We start from the raw sequence: 21,126 nt of genomic DNA on the forward strand, positions 1-21,126 counted from the left end.
GAGGTAAAAATTTTTCTGTCATGCAATAAAGCATAAGCGCAATAATATAATTAATATATATACTCCATGGAGGTCCTTTATTATTATTATTATTATTATTATTATTAAAAGAACTTCATGGAGTCATGAGACTACAGGAGATTCTCTATTTTAGTTTTAGATGCAACAAATTGTAATATCATATCACCATTTGAACTCGTGCACTGTCTGTACTCATACTGATATCTCAGGCAATACATTCTATGTATCTAACCTCCAGGAAAAAAAAATCTACTTCTCGCTCTCTCTTACGGCTCCCTTGAGCAACTTCCACATACAACTGTCTCCACTCTCAAGCTTCTTTTTTCTTTTTTATCCCTTTCAAATCATAAGAGCAAATCTGTTCACACCATGAATATGTGCTCTAATCAGGACAAGATACAATGAAACTATCACAACCTTATCAATGCTAGTCGTGGTCCTTCTCCACCACGCAGCAATAGTAGCAATATGGGTTGTCTTCACCATCTTCTGTGCAATGTTTCCCATCAACTTCAGCTTTCTATCCACCACTCTGCCAAGATTTCTTGCCTCTTCTACTTCCATCTGTGATGTTCAAAACCTACACTTAGCTACTATTACCACTCATTATTCACTTTTCTCCTTTCTTCAAATCTTCCTCAAGTGCTGCCACATTAATTCATTATTCCTAATAATCCTCCTTATCTCAGCATCATCTTCAAACAACTCCAACTCGATATCTCCTTGTAATCCATTTACAGTACTGTTGACATATAAGTTGAATAGTAATAATCTCAGTACTGAGCCAATTGGAATGCTGCTTGTAATCATTTTCCTTGATACTTTCCTCCACAAACAGAACACTTTGATATATGTCATATGGCCAATTGCCAATGGCAATCCAGTCGACTAGCTTGATACCTAAACCCATTCATTACAACTTAAATATCAAATTATCATGAAGCAACCTATTAAATACTTTTAAAAAATCCAGAAAAATTATAATATGTACAATCTCCTGAAACTTGTGTTAAGTTATTTTAAAAGTGATGAAACTATTGAAACAGGCTCATGCTTACAAATCCATGCTGACTTTCATAAATAGCATTATCCTTATTTATCCTGTTTGGTATATGATACTTTACTAAGCTCTCCAGAGTCTTGAAAACCACAATCTACTTTGCCACGAGCAGCACCATTATGCAATGACACTTTCTTACTCTCCTTTTACTCCTTAGGAATTTTTTAGCTACAAGACTTTCATTAAACAGCCCAGTCAAAGGCATTAATTCCTTAGCACATTCCCTTAAAACACATAACAAAATCTCACTCAATCTTGTTGACATCCAGATACTTATATATTTTAAATGCATAAATTTCATTCATTTCTCTTCCTTCAAATATGTCCATCTCTCTCTCTCTCTCTCTGTAGAAATTCTTTAGCATCTCTAGAATTCAGGGAGGATAGAGAGAAAATAATGGGGGAGGAGATTCAGGGAAGTAGTCAAAGGATATAACCAAATTCTCAGTCTCAGAAGAATAAACTGAGCGGGAACTAAATGGATAAATAATACTTTAAAGCAAGAACTGCATTAAAAAAAAATGTTGTGGATCCAGTACCAGGAGAAGGGTGATGACCAGTCCTAGAAAGAGTATGAAAAGAAAACAAGCTAGAAGATGATAATCATGATGAGGAAGGCAAAATCAGACTATGAAAAGAAGTTAGTCAAACAGTCCAAGAAAAAATCGAAGATTTTTTTTCACTAAGAAGAATGATGATCATGAAAAAATAACCTTGGTGAATTATGGATGGCAGGAAATGGTCGCATGCAATCTAAATAGTTGAGTGATCATTTTAATCCTGAGAAAAGCTAGGAACGAATATAGGATGAGTTAGAGATACTGAAATTGTTGCAAGAACTTGATTTGAACGTAGCAGTGGAAATGGATGGGATATGAGCACGAGTGAGAAATTAGCAACTCACCTGTCCTGGTTGTTCAACTTGAGCCTCAGCATGAGCAAGATTCCTAATGGATGAAAGGAAGGCAGGATAATTCCATTATACAAGGGTAGGGCTAGGACAGAGGCAACCAGTTATAGATCAATCAGAATCTTATCTCTGGAGAGAGAGAGAGAGATCATTAAGATATTGGAGAGGTAGCTAAGAGCATGCATTCTGAAGTGGATAGATAGTACTTTGATTCTCTATACAGAAGTACAAGCATGTCTTTGTTAAAGATAGGTCTTGCTGAAGCAATATGCTCACATCCTATAATAGAATGATAGCAAAGTTGGATGGAGGGGAATGGATTTGCCAAGATACTTGACAGAATTCCACATGAGATATACAAACAAGTATCAGGAAGTGATGCATAGAGGTGTTAAACCTAATAGAAGAAATGTGAACAGTGGGGCACCTCAAAGTTGTGGACTTAAGTCACTGTTTTTTAACTTGTGTATTAATGATACTGAGAATTTGCTGATGACATAAAGTTGGGGAGAGTAATATAGACTCTCTGCAGGATGATTTGAAAAGAATGGCTCTATGGACAAATGATAATGAATGTCAATTCAATGTAGTCAAGCATAAAGTTATGCATTTTGGACTGAGGACACTGAAGAAGGTACAGTATTATATCAATGGGAATTTGCTGCAAGTGTTTAATGAAGCCAGAGACTTAGGGCTAATGGTGGACAGAGTATTGAAAGGTCACATTGCTAAGGCAATTAAGTCATTACATTGTATAATTGCAATGCTGAAGAGAATACTGATATGAAGGAATAAGGAAGCTCAATTTATGACTATGATAAGACCACACCTGGTCAGATGGGGTTATCTGAGTTCCATAGAGATGGAGAAATAGTCAAAAAGATCCGGTGGAAAGTAAACAAGATGACATCTGGGCTATGGAATTGTACATACTAAAAAAAAAAAAAAAAAGCCAGAAACATGATGTGGTCTTCAAAGTTTGAGAGAGGGAGAAGAGATATGATAGTGATGTAGTACAGGTTGGTAAAGGAATCCTATAAGTATAGATACAAGTGTGATTTTGCAGTGTGGGTGGAGGGGAAATTGGAATCATCCCTGAAAGTTGGGTAAAGGTTGATTAGGAAGCATGTAAAGTCCAGGTCCAAGTTCTTCACATGGCATGTAGTATGCAAACTGAGCTATCATTTGATGTTTTCAGTGCATCTTCAGAAAATGTAAATTAAAGATGCCAAGAGATTATATTCTTGGTTTAATCCTTTATCCAAGTGTAAGCAAACAAAGTTTGCACTTGAAGTAATTTCAGGACTGGGCAACTTGTATATACAGGCTAACGACTTCACATTATGAGAAGGGTCACTACCCAGATCGGTTTCGACCTTTATTGAGGTCTGAGACCTCGATAAAGTCCTCAATACCAACTTCAGTAAATGTGTTCAAGGGGAGACATGATAAGGGAGTGATAGAAATATAGACTTTGACACAGAAATAAATAGGGGACATAGAAGGAGCACTCCCTTGATGAGTTCTTACATTCTCTGATAATAATAATAAATATTTCTTAAAATAGCCTTTATTTTTTAATGTCACATTCACATCTAAAAAGAAAAGATGAAGCTGAGTGCTTAAGACAAACAAGAAGTGAAATGAGAATTCAATCTCTCTCTTTCTCTTATTATCAGTTTTCATACCATACTTTACAAGCAGATATCACATATCGATTTCATTGCTTTCAAAATTGGATTGCATTACTGTCTCCTTGCTCAAAAATTGGACATCATTAAAATCTTGACCAAATACCCATAGAATTAACTAAATAATTTCATGAATATTTCTATTACCAATGTCTAGTAATAACCTTTTGAGAGAAAAAACGCTTCCTCCTAGTTAATCATGGTTAGCCATACAATCCAATGAATCTGAACCTAATATCTGTGTCATGATCCCATATATCTAAGGGACACTTGAAACAACTGCAAGATTATTAATGTTTTCCATCACTGCTGCCTATAAACACATCAATTTCTTTTATTCAACTCCTACAAGGACAGATAATCTCCTTTTGCACATCCCTTACATTAGCAAATTCTGACTTGTTTCACATCTTAAAACAGCAAATGGGCCACAAAAATACAATACCTACATCTAATTCATCAAAAACTCTAAATCAGGCCCATCTGATTACACTCTGGAGAAAAACAAAGTACTGCATAGTTCTGATTTAAGTAAAAAAAAAATACTTTTCAACAAAGATATTTCAAAGAATCTGATGAAGTGAAAAAAGAAAACAAAAAAGCCTACCTGAAATCAAAATAATTGCAGGAGCTTAGTGATTTTGGAAACCTTTTTAAAATAAGAAAGTTAGCCAATGGTGCACTGTGTCGTAGCAACCATAACTTGAACTCAAAATGTATCTGCATATGTTTGATACTTGTCACTTTTTAATGTGACATTTTACATAATTAAGTTGTTACGTAACTCCATTTTATGTTAGCTCATCTATAAAGATGTCAAAGCAACACCAATGAAACATAAAAGTTTTATTAAAATATATTAAATATTTCAAATAATAATGCCTTTATCCATACATAACAACTATAATGAATAATATACAGGAACTAAATGTTTCATAATGTATCGATATAGAATATTTCTGACTTACTTTGTAATCATAAAAGCTACTGGATATAAACTCTTATTAACAATTTCCTTCAACTTCTTCAGATTTATCATACGTACTTGGATATGGTTCTTAATTGAGACCTGTAGAGTTTCAAATTCAAGACGAACCAATTTAGTCTCTAGTTCAGCTATTAGTTCTCTTACTGCTTTTTGTAATGCTCTTTCCTAAAAGATAAAAATATGCATACACATATACAATTCACAATATATATATTTACATTAATCCTACCGAAAAAGATTTTATAGCTATCAATATCAATAGCTATCAGACGGGAGGAATCTTTATCTGGTCGATTTCAATCGAAGGTGAGTTAGCCGATCTCATACGGAGAGGTAGCAGGGTTTTTTCTCCCGGAAACTCGGGTTTTTCATCCCGCATACATACAAATCGGCCTTTCAGAACACACGCAATTTACAGACAAAAATTACTAGTTGTAGTGGTGTTGGAGTTGGGCGGTAGATGGCGTAGATGGAGATGATTCATAGTAGAGGTTAGGTGTAGAGACAGTTGTAGATGTTCTCCCACGATGAGTCTTTGGACTCCTTGGAGGTATTAGGAATAATAATAATAATATTATTATTACCCCAAGACCTGCATGGAGTCAAAGACTCATTGCGGGAGGTCCCTCTGTCATACACTCATCATATCATGTCTTAAATATATTAAAATTCTCTGCAGACACCATGTTCTCAGGCATTCCAATCATTCACAACTCTACATGCAAAAAACCTACTTCTCAATTCCTTGCTCACATCTTCCTTATACAGCTTCCAGGGATGACCTTTTGTTCTGACCCCATCTCCCACCATTTTATGCAAAACTTCATTAATGTTAATTCCATAGCAATTTCTTACCAAATTGTACATCTCTATCATATCACCCTCTTCTTCCTATTCACTAGACTCTGCAAAAACTGCATAATCTCAACCTTTCTTCATATTCAACATTCCAGAGATCAGAAACTATTTTGGTCAATGATCTCTGGTCCCTCTCTAACATCTCTTCATCCTTTTGAAAACTAGTAATAAATATAATTTATTACTCCAATATATTTTGCTCAATACATGAGCTTCTTTCAGGAAGAAGACAGAAAAACTGGTAACAACATTTAAATTTTGAATACAAGAATGAGTCATATTATATTATGCTGTATGACTTGTATTCAGAACTTTTTGAAATCTTCAAAAAGTGAATCTGCAGCTTCTAATTAAATAATTAAATCTCCATCTATAAATGGCTTTTTCTTCTTGGAACAGTTTAGTAAAAAAAACTTTGCTGTTTAGTAATGGATGATTTCAAAGATAAAATCTATTTTTTTTTCTTATTTTGGATTTCACTGGATAGTCAAAATTAAAATTGGCATGAATAGTTTTGAAATGTCTTTCTATATTACTTTTTTTTTTTTTAGAAATAGCCACACTATTATTGCATCATTTGCCAGCAAAAGTTGGTAGAGACTCAGCTACTAATGGCTCAGCAAAACGTTAAGCAAGTTTGAGTGTGGTTAGTAGTTGTTGGAAGGGGTTTAATCGTTCGATGATGTTGGCACACTCTCCCTCGATGAGTCTTTGGACTTCCTGGAGGTGTCACATAATAATAATAACATACAAATACATTTGTCATTAAGATTGATAAAGCAATACTCTTCCTTCCAATCATCATTAAAATAGTATACGTTCTTTTCCTTTCACGTTTATCCATTATAAAGGGTTAAAAATATCTTTGTAAACAAAATATTTTATATTTGCACTGATAGCGGGAGTGAATCAACAAACACACGTACTAAAAAACAAAGGGTTCTAACAACGTTTAGAAGTGGTGCGAAGGGTAGTGAGAGCAGTCGCATTGATAACTAGATGACATCAACAACTCAAACTACTTATAATCAGTGGTCTCTCATCTTAATAGGCACAAATAAAGCAGTTTACAATAATTTCTCTGAGGACGCATTAAAAATTCACTGCAGGCACTATGATGCTTGCGTTGCTGACTCCTGCATTACAGTTTGCAACATTGAACTAGTATCTGAACTTCCGTGCCCATTCACTCAATTTATTTATGTCTTCTTGTAAGGCCACGACATCTGCTCTACTCCTCACAGTTAGTCCCAACTTTGCATTATCTACAATCAACTGAATATCCCCATCCAAATCTTCCCCAATTTCATTAACATACTGGCTAAACAGCAATGGTCCTAAAACAGACTCCTGAGGTATGCCACCAATGACTTTCCTCTTCTGGGATATTGCTTCCCCAATAAGCAACTTACTGATACCTACTCGTTAGACAATTTCCAATCCAATGCACTAGACTAATATCCAACCTCATCCTCTCTAGTTTGACTATCAACTTATCATGTGGTAATCTAACAAAAGACTGCAAAATCTAAGTATACTATGCATCCATCTCTTTTGTCCTTATTGTAATAAGTAAGTAGTTTGTAATTAAAATGAAAAACCAAAAGGCTAGTTTTCTGGCAATTTAATAGTTATTAAATGGATAAGAATCCTATATTTTTATATATATAGCCAGTAAGTGAAACTCAAGATCGAGAACTACGATCTAAGAGTTTCAATGCCGAAAAACTAGTTTTTCGGTATTGAAACTCTTAGATGGTATTATTAAATGGATAAGAATCCATTTAATAATAAGTAAGTAGTTTACTAAAACATGACCCTTTAGCAAATTCATGCTGTCCATCAAAGTAATACCACTGCTGTTAACCCAGTTCTGGATCCTGTTTCTCACAAGCCTCTCTAACACTTTCACCACAACAACTGACACACAGTTAGATGCTTCAGTTCTATCACCTCCCTTATGAAGCAGCACGATCTTGCCTTATTCAACTCCTTTGGAATGTGACCCAGTGCAAGACTCATATGTGAAGCCAGATGCCTACTCCCTGGCATATTCCTTCAAAATACATGGTCATATATTATCAAGTCCCACAGCCATATTAACATCAAGTTTCCTCAATTACCCATACTCATCTTATTCACTTACAATTAGTCTCTCCTCCTCATCATCAACTGCTCTCGAACTCTACATGATGTCACATTCACAAGAATTACAGACCTTTATAAATTACTCATTAAATAACTCAACTATATCCTCAGCAGCAGCAGCTATTCTTATACTATTTTCTCCAATCAATGCCATCAGTGGCATTGCTATAGCTTTTGCCGCCAGGGGCAGTCCCTGAGTTTGCCACCCTTCTCAATACACACCCAAAATACTATAAAAAGTCAAAACGATGTATAGGGTAAGGTTCAAAGTGCCAACCGGGGCAGACACACCCCCCAGCTATGCCACTGAATGCCATCCTTCCATAATAATCCATTTTTTGCTAGCTACATATCGAAAAAACTCCCTATGATTCGTTCTGGCTTCATTAGCCAACTAGTGCTCGTATTCTATGTAATCCTCATGGAATTGATTATTACCACTCCTTGTATGTTTCCTCCATAATACCATTTTCCTCCGTATTGCATGCTTAACTGTTCATTCATACATTTCACACCTACCTTACATAATCTTCTGACCTTTGGAATACATTTAGACATTGCTTCTACCAGATAGTTCTTCAATATCACCCAAGCAGCATTGATCTCCTTTCTAGCTAACTCCTCATTGTATGTTACACTCAAGTTGTCTCCTGAGTTTCTCATAATCACCAGACTGGTAGTTCTACATATACCCTTTCATCACAGATGTCCTCACACTGCTGACAACCACCCAGGTAATCACTTCATGGTCACTATCACCAACTGGAGGGTGATTTGACCTCATTTATAACATTCTCTGATGAGATGATCAAATCCAAAACGATCAATCCTCCTTTGCCATCTGTTACATACTGCCTGAGGTGGTTTTCCTTAAAAAATTGGAGAAACTCATTTTCTTTATTTCGAGTTTCTATCTCATCATCCCAGTCTATATTGGCATAATTAAAATTGCCCATAATGATCACCCCTTTTTCATTTGTTTGGTTAATTTGATTCTACATTTCATGGTCACTACCATTCACATTACCAGGTCTATAACAACATCTATATATCAACTAAGTATTGCATTCCATTCACCTCTCTCTCATACCATACTGCCTCAAAATTACTGCCACTATTTCCCTCTTGCATCTTTATCCTTTCAAGACATCTCTATTTTGAATTGATGATTCAATATCAATCCCCCACTCCCTTTTTGACCCTTTCTATCTTCGTAACTGGTGATATATATGCAGCAGTTTGCAAATAATGGAAAATTGGAGATAGCAATGCAGAGTCAAGCAGACGTTATCACCTTACAGGAGGACTTGAACAGACTGCATGAATGGGCAAGTAATTGGAACTGTCAGTTCAATGTTGCAAAGTGGAAGGTTTTTGAAATTTTGTAAACAACAATGGGATGTAGTTTCCCTGCTTTGTGAGGAAACTTTAAAGGAGGTAGAGGAGATGAGATATCTGGGAGCTGTGGGGGACAAGGACTGAAATTCAGGGGCCACATTGCACAAGTTATGATTATATGTCAAATCATATAATGACAATGATATGAAGCAACTTGACGAAATAAAGAGGTTATGATACCGTTGTATAAAGCCTTGATCAAGCTGTACATCAAAAATAAATTAGTGGAGTATTGTGCACAGATTTGGTCACCGGGTTTTCATGAGGATGAGAATATGTTAGAAACGACCCAGAGAAGATTCACAAAGGTGGTCTTTGGAATGTGTAGTATAAGAACAGATTGAGAGAATGTAAATTTCAATCCATCGTGAAAAGGAGAAGAAAGAGTAGGAGGAGATATGATTGAGACATATAAGCTAGCCAGGGGTTATTATGTTGACATGGAAGAGATTTTTCATAGAATGGGAAAGGGGTAGAACAAGAGGCCGTAAATTTCAATCCATCTTGAAAAGGAAACGAAAGAGTAGGAGGAGATATGACTGAGACATATAAGCTAGTCAGGTATTATTATGTTGACATGGAAGAGATTTTTCATAGAATGGGAGGGGGGGGGGGGCTCTTGTTCTACATGAGGAAACTTTATCTGGTCTCTTTTGACTAAAGGTGAGTTAGTCGATTTCATATGGAAGTATGTGTGGGGGGTAATCAGGATGCTTGGATTTTTCTCAGTGTGGGAAGGAGTTAAGAAACTGGAAAACGAACAAAATAGTTCTGTTGTAAGACTCAGATATAGGTAGAAAATTAAAGACCAATCAGTATCTTAGGATGGTGGTTAAGATACCAGTTTGGCAATAGGCAGAATTATAGAATGTGAACTACACAGGATTATGTTACTCTGTGTGTGTGTGGGGGGGGGGGGCTGATTTTTTTTTATATCATTATTATTATTATTATTTTTGGGCTACTCCAGGGAATCCTTAGACTCATCGATGGAGGCCCTAAACATCATGTCCACACAACTATACGACATTCTCACAGTATCTATCATACCGTGCCTTGATTATTCCGCTCATTTACCACTCTAAAAGTAAAGAACCCAGCTCTAACACTACTGCTAACCACACTCTTGCCCAGCTTCCATAGTGTCCCCTAGTTCTCCCACCACAGTCCTGATCTCAAAAATATCCTCTGAATTAATCTTATAGAATCCTTTTAGCAATTTGAATGTCTTAATCATATCTCCCCTCCTCTGCCTATCAACCAGTCTCTGCAACCCACAAATCTTCAACCTGTTCTCATATGGTTCATTCCATAGACCTGCTATCATCTTAGTCACTCGCCTCTGGATCCTCTCCACCTCCTCCCCATCAAGAAGGAACCGAGGTGACCAAATCTAGGCACAGTAGTCAAGATGAGGTCTTATCAAGGCTTGGTACAGAGGTACAATAACTTGCTTGTCTCTGCTCGTTAAGGTATTTTTCAACAACCAAGTGAGTTGATGAGCTGATTTAGCTACTTTTGCAATGTGCCCCCTAAACTTCATCTCCCTATCCACCAACACTCCCTGGCCTCATCAATCTCTTGGAGTACAGTTCCACCCATGTGGTATACTGCTGCTAATCTTTTCACCCCAAAATGCATAACCTTACATTTTGTCACATTAAATTCACATCCATTCTCCTTAGCCCAGAACTCCAATCTATCCAAGACATCCTGCAAGACTTTGACATCTTCTGCATTCACTATCGCCCTCTCCAACTTTGCATCATCAGCGAACAAACGAACTGTTCCACTTAGATCCTCCCCTATATCGTTAATGAACAGATTAAACAGCAGTGGTCCAAGAACAGAACCCTGCGGCACCCCACTAGTCACAGGCCGTCTTTTGGACTCCACTCCTGAATAAACCACTCTTTGATATCTCTCCATCAACCACCCACCTATCCATCTCACCAACCCTATATCCATTCCCATATGTTGTAGTTTACAGATTAGAATTCCACGTGGTATCCTGTCAAATGCCTTTGCCAGGTCCAGCAGTATCACTGTAAACCCATTTCCCTTATCCAGTTCAGCCATCACCTTGTTATAAAACTTGAAGCAAGTTACTCAAGCATGATCTACCCTTTACAAAACCATGCTGTCCCCTGTACAGTATCTCATTTTCATCAATCCATTCCTGTATTTTTCTCTTGACTACTTTCTCCAAGACCTTGACAACAACTCCTGATATGATCATCAGTCGGTAATTTGCAACCATAGTCTTGGATCCTCTTATGCAGTGAAACTATTTTCCCCTCCTTCCACGCCTTCGGGACTACACCAGACCCGAGATTCAGATTAAACAACATGGTCAAGGGCACTGATAATTCCTTAGCCGCTTCATGCAAGACCCGTGCCGGTATACCATCCAATCCCACAGATGTATTCACATTAAGGTTCTGTAATAGACTATTCACCTCCACTTCATTCATCACAATTCCCGTATAAACTAATGGCTCCTTCATTTTTTCAATGTCACCACCTGGATGATATACTTTTGCAAAGTGCGCGCTCAGTAACTCCACTATATTGACTGGTTCAGTGGCCTCCTTACCACCGTCATTCCTTAAAATCATTTTGCCATGTACAGTTTTTTTCTTGCTTGCAGCATATTGAAAGAACTGTTTGGGATTCTCTTTTGCTTGCATAGCTAGTTTCCTTTCATAATCGGCTTTTGCTGTTTTTACCACACTCGTTACCCTTCTGGCCTGCACTTTATACCGTTCATATGCCTGCAGGTCACCCCTTTCTTTAAATTCCCTCCACAGTTGTTTCTTTTTTTGCAGCTCAAGCTTAATGGTGTTATTCATCCATTTAACCCCTACTTGTTTTACTATTCGGACCCTAGGTATACAATCAGCCATAACCTCCTGTAAATGCTCCTTGACCACTTCCCATGCTCTATCGACGTCCAGCCCTTGCAGTTGTACATGCCATGGCACTGATCCAAGCAATCTCCTTTGTGAACAGTGGGTCTTGCATTAATAATCTGTTCACTTTAATAATAAAATGACAATTCAGTTGGATAATAAAATGGCTAAACAATGATAATGCTAGACTTTGCAATAGTATTCGACAAAATGTCAAGTGGAACTCTGCGACATAAATTGGAGCAAATGGATTTGAATAGAATGTAGTAATATTGATAAGGTGATGGACAAAGTGGTTGATAGACAGACATCAAAGAGTAGTACATGTAGAAACTGCATCAGGAGAAGGCAAGTAACTTGTGGTGCCTCACAAGAATATATATGGGCTGCTGCTATTTAACTTGTATGTCAGTGGTATGTGAAATGATTTAAGGAGAAATGTCCAGTTGCTTGCCAATTATGCAAAATCAGAAAGAGCAATAGCAAATTAAGATGAAATAGAGATCCAGCAGGATGACTTAAACAGGCTGGTAGTAAGAACAATGGATGACAGCTATCAGTTTAATATGATGAACTGTTAGGTTATGTACTTTGGAAAGAAAAGATCGCAAGCTGGCTGCATACTGCACTGATGCTTGATGAAATTGGTCTACAGGAAATTGATGATGCTAAAGATGTCAGAGTGACCATGGAGAGAGAGTTGAATTTTAGAAAGCATATGGCAAAGATGACCAAACCAGCTCATCAGGTTATTTGGATATTGAAGAAAACTGATAAGCAGAGACTGGAAGTTTATTATTCTCCTTTATAAGGCTTTAATAAATCTGCATCTGTATTGCTGCACACAGATCTGACCACCTGAGTTTCTTGGGAGAAGAGAAGTGGTAAATCCAAAGACAAGTGACAAAGATCTGTGACAGGTCTATGGAATGTTCCCTATGAGAATACATTGACTATAGGTTACAAAGTATAGCTGACAAGCAGAACAGAAAGGATATGATATTGATGTATCATATGAGTATGGTTACTAAGGGTGCGAGGACTTGACGTTTTGCTTGGCAGGTGATAGATGGGGGGGAAACACACACACTAAGTCAGGATTAGGCCAATGAGTGCTGAAAACAAATATACTGGAGCTATACTACCATTAATATCTTATGCTGCATCTGCCTGGAAACATTCACTAAAATCAAAGAATAATCGACAAAAGCTAAACAGAGTTCAACGGCTTATAGCCATACGTATAATTAAAGGATACAGGCAATATCTTTCAAGGTAGCTTGCATTATTGCAGCTCTAACACCGATCTGCCTGAAAATACAAGAATTATTTCTAATATATGAAGTCACTTCTGGAAGATATAACGGAAATTCCAACATTGATCCAAACTGCTACGAACATCAGCTTCACTCAGCAAAGAAAACAAATATTAAGGAGAAGAAAAGCTCTGAAAGTGACGAATTCCATATATATATATATACATATATATACATACATACATATATATATACATACACACACACACACTGATGGAAGCAAAACCGGAGGGAATGTCGGCTGTTCTTTCATTGCATATAACAGGCAGTCCATTATACAAGAACGCTGCTTTAGACTGCAAACTTTCTGTTCCAACAACCAAGCAGAACAACTTGCTATAGTTCATTTACTTACATATCTCTAGGAATTAGAAGTCAACACCTCTCATCAAAAGACAGCAACAATTTACAGTGACAGTAGAAGCACTATAGATGGCATAAAAACCCAGAACAACCATATAGCGTTAATAGAACAGACAAGAAGGCTGGTTTGGAATCTCACTCTATCAGGATGAGAAATCAAGTTCTGCTGGGTGAATGCGCATACTGGGGTAGCAGGAAATGAGAGAGCAGATCAGTTGGCTAAAGAAGTGGCTAGAAATGAATGGCTAGAAACAAGTTACCAAAAGTACTCAAAATCTGCTATAAAAACACTTGCAGAAACCTAGACTTGTGGGAAGAAGAATGGAAAACATCAAAAAATGGATCATCAACAAAAGAATTCTTTCCTAGCATCAGAAGCAGACTCTGGCTGAAAAAACATGCCATTTCTCAAAGTTTAACCACACTACTAATGGGACATGGAAAACTAAGACACTACTTACACAGATTCCATAGCCTGGAATCACCATCATATATTTGTAGTTCACACCTTCAACAGACTGTTGATCACATATTTTACGACTGTCAGCTACTAGACTCCATCTAGATGCCCTTAATGCAACACATCATTACTTCTGGATACAAGTGGCCAGTGTCAAAACAGAGACTTATCAAAAAGAAGTATTACTCAGAACTAATTAAATTTGTCAATAAGATCAACTACCAATCATTGTTAAGTAACATAAATTACTGATATTGTATGAATTACCTAGTGTAAACATATGTATATATAAAAATATAAATATGGATATAAAGGTCAGAATATCTACATACAGATGTAAAAATATAAATGTAATATGAATATTGATACAAAATTGGAAATGTAAATATTATTCAGTACTTGGAAGCTACATGTAATATATGCATTGTATGCAATGAAGCATGTAGGAATAAATTACCTCCTGGTAGGTTTATTATTAGGAGCAGTGGCAGCTCGTGGCTTGAAATCGTGGGGGTGCTGCAACTTTCGAAATATACATATACACTGTAAATACAGTGTACATGTTTGGATAAAATATTAAAATTATGGTAAAAATTTTTAAAAAAATTAAACATGAAAAAATATTATTATCGATAAAATTATAGTTTAGTATAATTCAAAATTACTTAAAAATAAGATCCATTATCATAACCCCAATAATGTTCTAAAATAAAAACTATAACAAATGTTATGTCTTTAATTGTAATGTCCAAATATTTAAAGAGATGGAGTAAACACGATAAGCACTACGAACACTCTACTACTGGTGCAAACTGCATATAAACAACAGTGGAATGCGTGAAGAACAGTACCGCATTACGCTAATAGCACGCATCTCACTATGACATGCATATGCTTGCGCGTGTAGCAATATGACACTGTGGTAAACACAGTGCTGCTAGCGTCCTTCGCCCTCCTAAGTGCTACAAGATGGATTTTTATTATCTATTATTTAAAATTTAATTTTATACAAAATAAGAGAATTGTATAGGATTGTTGATGATAAAATTAAATCATCATCATCGTCATCATGAGTATCAAGGATTTAGTCCTAGCATGGCCTGTTCCGGCCTTAGAAGTCATCGTTGAATCACTAAGAGGACGTCTTGGTTTTCTTTTTCCTAATGGCTTGTACTTTAAGGCTTGTTTTGGTAATCTTTGTTTTCATTCTTTGAATGTGTTCCATCCATTTATGTTTATATTTTTTAATTTTTTCTATTACTGGCTCTTGGTTTAATTCTTTCATAATATCTTCATTTCTTTTGTGATCAAATAGGGTATACTTTGCAGTTTTTCTCATAAACTTCATTTCTGCTGTTGTTAATCTTTGTTTGTCTTTTTGTTTTATTGTCCAGATTTCGCTACAATACATTAGACCTACCAGTCTTAATGTATGGAGGTTTGGTTTGGTTTAAATATAGAGTTAATTACACCTGTTATTTTTAAATATTTTGCAATTTTTACGTTTATATCTTTTTCATTTTCATATGTGATCATACATCCTAGGTAGTTAAATGAATTCACCTGTTCTAAGATCTTGTTACTTATTACTATTTTAGTTCTTGCTGGATCTTGTCCTTTAAAGGCCATAGTTTTTGATTTTTCTGTTGATGTTATCATACCATAATCTTTGGATATCTCATTTAGATCTAAAATAGCTTTCTGTAAGTTATCTTCAGAATTTGTAATTATTATTTGGTCATCGGCAAAGAGGAGAGTGTTTAAGTTAACTGTAGGAGAAAGTATAATTCCTTGATGTAAATTATTATTCCATTTTGTTATTATTTCATTTAAGTAGATATTAAAAAGAGTTGCTGAGAGGGAACATCCCTGTCGGACCGTTTGGTTTATCTCTCTCGTATATGATAGCTCATGATTTAATCTTATTTGTATTTGATTATTTTCATATATACTTGTGATAGCTTTTAGGATATTATTTGGTATTTGTCTTTCTTTTAATATGTTAAATAATATGTTTCTCTTTGTCAAATGCTTTTTCAAAGTCAATAAATGCAATATGTGTTTCTAAATTATATTCTCTTCTTTTCTCTATTATTAATTTTAAGCAAAAGGCTGGGTCTATACATGATCGTCCTTTTCTAAATCCATTCTGTACTTCTAGAATAAAGTTTTCGGAATATTTCATTAGTTTGTTATTTAAGATTCTGCTATATATATATTTTGTAACAGGAATTCAGTATACTGATACCTCTATAGTTTTTAGGGTCATCTCTATTACCTTTCTTAAAGATAGGAATCACAATTGCTTTTTTCCATTCTATTGGGGGGGGGATACCAGTTGAGTAAATTTTACTTAAAAATAATAAGAGTCTTCCTTTGAATCTTGTTCCTGCATATTTATATAGTTCTGAACATAGCTTATCTTCTCCAAGTGATTTTCCGTTTCTTGTTTCTTTCAGGCTGATTTCTAATTCTTCTTCAGTTATTTCCTTTTCATTTTTGTTAATTGTTTGCCAGTTGTCTTTTTTAAAATATTTGTCTATCCACAATCCTGTGTAGTATTTAGAAATTCTTCTAATTTCAATTCGGTGTTTAATTTTATGTTTTCTTTGGTATCTGTATTTAAGTGTTTCAAAATCTTATAAACATTGGGTCTTATTTTATATAAATAATGTTCTAAATTAGAAACAAATTTATTCCATGATTCTCTACGTCTTTTTCTGACTTCTCTTTTAGCTATGGCTCTTATTCTTTTATATTCTATTTCATCTTCTAATCTTTTACTGCTTAACCATTTGTGATAGGTTTCTTTTTTCTATTTGATTATTTCTTTGATTGTATCATCCCAGATCTTCAGTTTTTTTCTTTTATTGAATTTTTTGGTCTTTCCTAAGCTTTCATTTGCTGCTGCATTTAGTATCGTTTTTATATTAAGCCATTCTATTTCTATTTCTTCATTTTGTTTTATTTTATCTAGATATTGGTTAATTCTTTGTTCATATAGCCATTGCACATTTGTGTCATTCAATAGTCTAGTTTTATAAACAAGTGTTTCAATTTTTCTTTCTGTTCTTGTTACTTGTAGCCATTTAGGTGGTAATCTTAATTTCATTTTAACAAGGAAGTGGTCACTGCTTATTTCATATCCTCTGTGAACTCTAACGTCTAGTGAAAATTTTGATGCCTTTTCATTTAATATGAAGTAATCTAATTTTGATTTCCATCCTCTTGCTGCCCAAGTATATTTATCTAAGTCTTTATGTTTATAGAAGGAATTTATTATTTTTAGGTTATTATATAAAGTCAATCAATTTTTTACCATTTATGTTTTCAGTGTGTGTTCTCCATGTATTCCTATATTATTATTAATTTTCGTGTTTCCAATTCTTGCATTTAAGTCTCCTGCTAAAATTATGTAATCATTTTTATTTATTTTATTATATGTGTTTTGTAGCTGATTATAAAAATCAATATTATCCTGTTCTCTTCCTTCTTCTGGGGCATATAAACCAATTATTGTTACATAGCCTCTATCTATTTTTATTCTAGCTTCTATTATTCTTTCATTCCATAATTTATAACGTTTTTACTGTTTTGAAAGGGAGTTATGAATCCAAATCATGACTCCTGCTTGTGCTCTTGGGTCTCTGTCGACTTCACTGTATATCACATTAAAGTGTTCAGTTATCATAGTTCCTTTTAATTTCTTTTTTGTTTCAGTGATTACTGCTATTTTCAAATTTCTTTCATTTAATAACTGGTCTAATTCTATTTTTTTATATGCTATCCCTCTTCCATGCCAGTTTGCTATGTGTATTATATTTTGTCGTTTCCCATAGATTCAATCCGATTATCTTTTTCTGTCAGCTTACAAGTAGGATTATGTTCTCCATGTCAGGGGACTAGCCTGACGATGGAATAGTTCAGTGGTAGGGCTGCTACCTTCGGAAGAAGGCTAGTTCTGAACTAGCCTTCTTCCGAATTTAAACCCATAGGAGGAATAGGGTATACTGAAGGGGAAAGAGTAGATTATAGAAGAATTATAGTAAGGTTTATAGAGAGGGCATAGTTGTAAGGCCAGAAATGAAAAGACCCCATGGTCCTCGAGTACTCTAATAGCATAGGGGTCATAAAATAAGAAGAGTTGACTGATAAGGCCTTATAGGAAAGATTAAAGTAAGTGGATCTTCCACAAAGTAGAAGGAGGAGAGGATAGGTCCAGCTAGGGGTCCATGGGAGTGCCGCTTCCCTTACAATCAAGATGATTGCCCCTTATGGCTCTGTTGGTCCACGAGTCCTTATTCAGTATATTCGGACCATCCCACCATATATATACACACACACGCAAGCACATGCATGCATGCACGCACACACATGGTGGGCTCCCCTATCTGCCACCCAGGGGATGCACTCTCTAGGGGTTACAGGGTCCCCCTGAGAGGATAAAATTAAATATTACAAGCAAATATAAATAAATTAATAAATATATTTATGTATCGAGAAAAACTGGGGTGCTGCAGTTCCGCAGTGCCTATGCATGAGCCGCCAATGACTAGGAGGAAAACGCACACACGCGCTCACACACACACAATAATACAGTATATGTGTATATAATTAAAGAATAAGAAAAAAATGTGCATACTTATCAAGGAAGCTTGAGAACTTTTTTTGCAAACATGCTTTTCAGTTATTTATAGAAATGCTTCTAAGATACTCTATTCTATTTATTTAAGCAAAAATAGCAAGAAAAAATGTAAGCTTCACATTGTTAGCCAATTACAGAAGTATGTCCTGAATGGCATCTGCTGTTTCATCAACATACTTTTCAAAAATGGTCTGATTAAGCTTCAGTTCCATTTGTACAATATCAGCTTTCTATTAAAAGAAAATAAAAAGTCCATAAAAATAAACTTTTAAAAACCATTTAAATCTCACTGCCTTTCTAGATATCTCCATTTATCAAAATTCATTATTATGAAATAGTATGATGACTAATTTATATATAAAAATCAAATTTATACATAAGAATCAAAATAATTTGTACTCCACTGAAGGAAATTTGACCTAAACAACATACAGCAGAAAGAACATTAGGATTTTGCACTAAAAATTTGTAAATCTGTGGAGTGAATTTGAAGGGAAGTTGGAATGGTATAAAACTGACGAATTATATTTGAATGGGTTTGGTGTTGGGCATTTAGAAAGTCTATTGTTTTCTAAGAAGGCACAGAGTCAAGAAGCTAATGTAGCAAATGATCAGAGTCTACATGTGAAGAAGGATAGCACAAATCAATAGATTTCTGGCAGGAATGGATATGAGGTTGGAGATATGGTTGCAGCAGCATAAGATAATGAAATACATAAAGCTACGAGAATGTGATGTCAGGAATAGAATTTGAAGAATATATAATTTTCCAGAAGGATAGAAATATGAAAAGAAGAGGGGGAATGCTATTAATGATTGCAGAGGAATTGTGTCTGTAAGGTGCAGAAGTTGATAGTGCATGCACAGATTTTCATCTGTGTGGTGTGAAGTTGAAATAAACAGATTAGTATATCTGATAGGATGCTGGTACGAGGATGATCTGAAAAGTTCTTGGCCTAACAATGAAAAAACGAATTCATAATATCAAAATTATTTTTATTTTTCAACATAATCTCCCTTGAGACTAATAAATTTATTCCAGAGATGCCCAGCACCGTTATCCAATCACTATAGAGGTTCTCAGTAAGATCTGTTATTATGTCTGTTATATATGTGTATGTATATCTGTTATATATGTTATTAAAAATATATGGAGAGCGAATTACATTGCATCTAACAATCTCGGGACTAGGTTTGGAAACTTGAATTACCGAATGTAAAAAGAAAAAAAAAAGATCAAATGCAGAATTATCATTACTTACTACATGATTTATATATGCAGCAAATGCAACATAATTAACAATTGTTATAGATTCATTCCTGTTTTATAATTTAGTTATAGTTATTTACTAAATAAAGAGCCAAAAGACTTCAGTTTGGCAATGCAAAAATTATAAAAATCAAATGGATATTAGATGCAGCATTATTTCAAAGTTGAATCTAGAAATGTTGAAAGTTTCGTAAAAATAAGTTGACCAGAGAGCTTACGGGAGCAAACACCTGCTAGCATTTACAAGTCGTCCTAGCACGGCCCACTTTAAAGTGGGCCGTGCTAGGACGACTTGTAAATATATGGATGCCTGTGAATATATGTGAATATAAGTGAATATATGGATGCCTGGGCAGTGTGCAGGTTTTTTAAACCTGCACACTGCCCAGGCATCCATATATTCACTTTCTAATTTGGTCCATTTTTTTTTAAGGTTTCACTGGCCTGACAGCTGTTTTGAACTGCTTGATTCTCATCAGAGACTAGACGGACCCGACATTTCAAGTTCCTTAGTATCGAAAGAGAGTTTTTGCTCTCTTATGGTTTCTGCCTGGTCTCTGATGAGAACCAACCAGTTTGAAACAGGCTGTCAGGCCATTGAAACCTTAAAAAAATGGATCAAATTAGAAAGAAAATATATGTACTCCTGGGCAGTGTGCATATTTTCTAAAGTGGTGTGTGCTAGGGCAACTTGTAAATGACCGCGGGCATATTCCTGTAAGCTCTCTGGTCAACTTATTTTTTACAAAACTTTCATAGTTTCTGCATTCGGCTTTGAAATAATGCTGGATCTAATATCCATTTGATTTTTATAATTAGTTATAGTTAATTATCTGTATATTAAAAAAAAAAAAGGCAGTGCATTTCAGGGTAAACAGAGTAACATAGTAATGCAATATGTTTAGGGAAATCACTGCACAGTTTATTGTATCACAATTGGTTTCATTTAGATCTGAAGTTTCACGATTGATTATTATTATTATTATTTGACACCTCCAGGGAGTCCAAGGACTCATCGAGAGAGCACCTGCTCTACAACTCCTTCACCACCATTCAATCGCCAACTGACCCCAACTACACCAACAC

At 35.3% G+C, this 21,126-nt stretch overlaps 1 long non-coding RNA gene across 1 annotated transcript in view; it reads right to left on the bottom strand.

The window, feature by feature from the left end:
* The window catches only part of LOC150095788 (uncharacterized), a 98,620-nt gene that overhangs the window by 40,612 nt on the left and 36,882 nt on the right, over window positions 1-21,126 (bottom strand). The gene's annotated exons all lie outside the window — the stretch shown is intronic.

This window comes from Typopeltis vanoorti, chromosome 20 (assembly GCF_054136105.1).
Source record: "Typopeltis vanoorti isolate ZY-2024b chromosome 20, IOZ_Tvanoo_1.0, whole genome shotgun sequence".
NCBI lineage: Eukaryota > Metazoa > Arthropoda > Arachnida > Uropygi > Thelyphonidae > Typopeltis > Typopeltis vanoorti.